This window comes from Bos indicus, chromosome 14 (assembly GCF_029378745.1).
Source record: "Bos indicus isolate NIAB-ARS_2022 breed Sahiwal x Tharparkar chromosome 14, NIAB-ARS_B.indTharparkar_mat_pri_1.0, whole genome shotgun sequence".
Lineage (NCBI taxonomy): Eukaryota > Metazoa > Chordata > Mammalia > Artiodactyla > Bovidae > Bos > Bos indicus.
In genome coordinates this window covers 47,306,085-47,310,651 of record NC_091773.1, presented here as the reverse complement: position 1 = coordinate 47,310,651, position 4,567 = coordinate 47,306,085, and the positions used below count along the sequence as shown (strand labels likewise).

Here is a 4,567-nt window from a genome sequence, read left to right as displayed (position 1 = left end):
AGAAGGTGCAGATTCGATCCCTGGGTCCTGAATATCCCCTGTAGAAGGAAATGGCAACTTACTTCACTCCAGTATTCTTGCCTAGGAAATCTCATGGACAGAGGAACTGGTGGGCTACAGACCATGGGGTCGCAAAAGAGTCAGACACGACTTAGTGACTAAATAAAATCAAATATAAAGTATTTGCTATGGGTCAGACACTGTTAAGTATGCTGAAAATTAAAAAATCAATTAAAAATGTATCTATTTGACAAACGTGGAGCAGTTACTATATTCTCCTAAAGTTTCTACTAATATACAAGAAAAAAATTGTCCTTGTACTTTCTGTCTGTCTGATTGTGGCAGACAAGACTGAATGGGGAAAGACAGGGGGAAATCATAATAACACAGGGAAAAACAAGGAGGGGGAAGTTTTTCAATTCAGAAATAAACTTGTAAACAGCAAAGAGCCTTTTGCTTCCAAAAAAGAATAGAAAATTTGGGTTAAAAAAAAAAAGTGAGTTGGAGTAGAGATGAAGATGCCAGAGTGGGAAGATGTAAACAGCAACTCCCTCCAGTAACATATCAAAAATACATCTACATGTGGATCAGTTCTGACTGAAAATGAACTGGAGACTGGCAGAAAGGAAAATGGCACAGATGAACTTGTTTGCAAAACAGAAATAGAGACACGGACATGGCTAACAAATTTACGGATACCAAAGGTGGAAGGGAGGGTGGGATGAACTGGGGAATTGGGATTGACATGCACACTGCTAGGTATACAATTTATAACTCATGAAAACCTACTGGATAACATAGGGAACTCTACTCAGCGCTCTGTGGTGACCTAAATAGGAAGAAAAACCCCAAAAAGAGGGGATATATGTAAGCATACAGCTGACTCACTTTGCTGTACAGCAGAAACTAACACAACATTGTAAAGCAACTATACTTCAATAAAAAAGGAAGAGATAGAATTGCCAGGCCAGATAAATAAATTGCCTTTAGCCAGGCTCTTTAAGAATAAAAGAGAAAGGATCCAAATAAACAAAATAAGAAATGAAAGAGGACAAATTAAAACTGAATCCCAGAGCTATAAAAAGGCATTAGAAAATACCATATTCAGTTACACTCTAACAAACTGGACAATCTAAAAGAAATGGATATATCTCTAGAAACATACAATCTTTCAAGAGTGATTCAGGAAGAAATAGACAATTTAACAGACTGGTAACTAGTAGTGAAAGTGAATTACTTATCAAAAAATTCCCAGCAAACAAAATTCCAGGACTGGATAGTTTTACAGGGGAATTCTAACAAACACATAAACAAGAGCTAATACCTATCTTCCCAAACTATTCCAGAAGGTGAAGCGGAGGGGACATTTTCAAATTCTTTCTATGGGGCTACCATAACCCTGACACCAAAACCAAACAAAGAAACCACAAAAAAGAAAATTACTGCATGACACTGCACAATTTTTACACATTTCTTATTCTATTTCTTCCTAAATTATTTCAAATGCCTATATGCCTACTAGTGTACACTCAATTCCTCTAAACTGTGTAGAAGAGGAAAACAAAGGTCATAGCCTATAAAAATGAATAAAGGTATATATTATTGAACTATTTTTCAGTAAATATTCACCCTTCCCCTCCCTTGGAGTGAAGTGTATTTTTCCCGGGCCACTGATACAAGGTTACACTATGTGCTTTGTCCAAAGGATACGAGCACAAGTGATGCTGTACCTATTCCAAACTGAGGTTTTAAAAAGTATACATAGCAAGTTTCTGCAGCCTTGATGTGTTCCTGCATTTTGCCATGGAAAGAGCATACCCAGGTAGGTGCTGCCCCATGATCCTGGATCCTGGAAGGAAAGGTGCAAGGAACTGATATGAACCTGACCTTTAACCTGAAGAGAAGCTGGGCTCAACTCACCTGCAGTCTGTAAGCAAAAACTAATTTACATATTCATGAGTAAGAAAGTACTTCAGAGTATTTGCTATGTTTGTTGTTATAAGCCATTAATATATGGAGCTTTCCTTTTATACAGTGTTATTGCAACCAGGCTTCCCCAGTGGCTCAGTAGTAAAGAATCCACCTGCCAAGGCAGGCGATACGGGTTTGATGCCTGGGTCGGGAAGATCTCTTGGAGAAGGAGCCCACTTCAGTATTCTTGCCTGGGAAATTCCATGAACAAAGGAGCCTGGCGGGCTACAGTCTATGGGGTCACAGAAGAGTCGGACACAACTTAGCGATCAAATGACAACAATGACTGTAAGAGCTGTTGACTAACACTACGGATGTGTAGTCCTTAAAGTCCTCATGAATCTCTGACGGCCAGCCTCTCAGTGCTCTGAGATCCTCAGCTTCACCAAATCTTTCCCACTTGAGCAATGGATTCACATGGCATCTTTCCCACTTGAGCAATGGATTCACATGGCTGAGAACAGAAGATTTGCTTATTTTGAGTTCAAGACCTTCAGAGGAGTCAAGACTGATAGAAAGCCAGAGAATGGCCCAAGATGCAGGTGGCCATGCTTACGTATAAGTGGATGCGTCATTAACTTCAACAGCAATAAATTAAAGTGATTTTCTCACTTGATGATCATATCCTAAATGAAATAAAATTAACTTTCTAATAATTAGTCACAAATTTCTAATATGTTTATTTTTACCATACGCTTCCCAGTTCTGCTAAGTTGAAAGCCTCAAATCCATCAACCAATAAATCTTTCCTTGGGTTTCACTTCAGGGACCAATTAAAACTATCAACATGTTTTCCTCCATTACACTGGGACTTTTACCTCCAGCTGTTGGGATCTGGGCTTCTAAAAGTATGAAGCATGATTATCTAGGGAGAAGGCACTTGAGACAATCGGAGGGAAACAGATTCTGTTGAAAGCTGGTTTACGCAAGCATAGTGGTTCTGCCCGCCCTGCTTTATTTCGAGGGCACATGCTTTACTGAACATTTGGCACATAATACAGCTGGCACTGCAGCAGGAAAGGTGCTGCTCCTAAACCTGGAGGGAGAGCTCCTGGCAGATAATCCAAGGGCTGGTAATTTATCACTTACACAGGCAGAGCTCCTTTGGAGGGTCTGCTTTTGCATCTCCTGTTCTGTAAACTTTCCACTCAAGACTTGGGTAAATGTTTTCCAGATGGTATCTATCATGGTGTTACCTACTAATAGGATTCAAGGAAAAGTAACGGAATTAATTAGCAAGTCAAAAAGGAAAGGAAGCAGGATTGTGTGTGAAAGAAGGAAAAGAAGGAACCCCAGAGCTCTCTAATCAAGAGTCAAGGTCACTGAGCAAAAAAGACAAATATCGTATGATACTGCTTATACTCGGAATCTAAAATAAAATGACACATATGAACTTATTTACAAAACAAAAACAGACTCACAGACTTAGAAAAGTACTTACGGTTTCTGGGGGAAACGGGAGAAGAGGGGGGCTAAGGATATCAGGGAGTTTGGGACTGACATGTACACACTGCTATATTTTAAATGGACGACCAATAAGGACCTATTGTATAACACAGCGAACTCTGCTCAATATTATGGAACAACCTAAATGGGAAAAGAATTTGAAAAATTCCTGGGTTGGGAAGATCCCCTGGAAAAGGGAAAGGCTACCCACTCTAGTATTCTGGCCTGGAGAATTCCGTGGACTATATAGTCCATGGGGTCCCAAAGAGTCAGACACAACTGAGTGACCTTCACTTTCACTTTCAGATATATATATATATAAATATATAAATGAATCACTTTGCTGTACATCTGAAGCTAACACAACATTATTAATCAACTGTACTGCAGCATCAGAGAAGGCGATGGCACCCCACTCCAGTACTCTTGCCTGGAAAATCCCATGGATGGAGGAGCCTGGTAGGCTGCAGTCCATGGGGTCGAAAACAGTCAGACATGACTGGGCGACTTCACTTTCACTTTTCACTTTCATGCATTGGAGAAGGAAATGGCAACCCACTCCAGTGTTTTTGCCTGGAGAATCCCAGGGACAGGGGAGCCTGGTGGGCTGCCATCTACGGGGTCATACAGAGTTGGACACGACTGAAGCGACTTAGCAGCAGTACTGCAACATAAAATTTAAAATTTTTAAAAATAAAAAAAAAATTTTGAAAGAGTGAGGGTCATTTCGGAAAAAGGAACTTGATTGGATGTCAATAAACCTGAGATCTGGCCATCATCATGCTTCCTCCAGATCACAAGATTTGCATTCTAACAGACATAGGTTGAAATCTCAAATCCACTGTGCACAATACGCAAGTCACTTGATTTCTCTGAGCCTCAGTTTCCCTACATGCTGCAAAAGAGGTAAAATAATGTGAACTGTATACATGATACTGTTTTACAGACTTTAGGTGCACAGATTTTAACAACCTAGCACAGTATCAGGCTACTAGTAGGCACTCCAAAAAAAAAAGTGTCCATTTCCATCTGTGGTCAGTTGGATAATTGGTCCCAATTCTTCATGCTGCCTGAATTCACTGCATCTTGGGTAGGGTACATTTTCCTACCCCTTGCTTTGGGGTTGACCACATGACTTGTTTTGACCAAT

At 40.2% G+C, this 4,567-nt stretch overlaps 1 non-coding gene across 1 annotated transcript; it reads left to right on the top strand.

Moving 5' to 3' along the window:
* Window positions 1–237: 237 nt before the first annotated feature.
* LOC139187061 (small nucleolar RNA SNORA31) lies at window positions 238–371 on the top strand. Its single transcript, XR_011570758.1, has one exon. It is a non-coding gene; the product is annotated as a small nucleolar RNA SNORA31 (small nucleolar RNA).
* The last annotated feature ends 4,196 nt before the right edge of the window (window positions 372–4,567 follow it).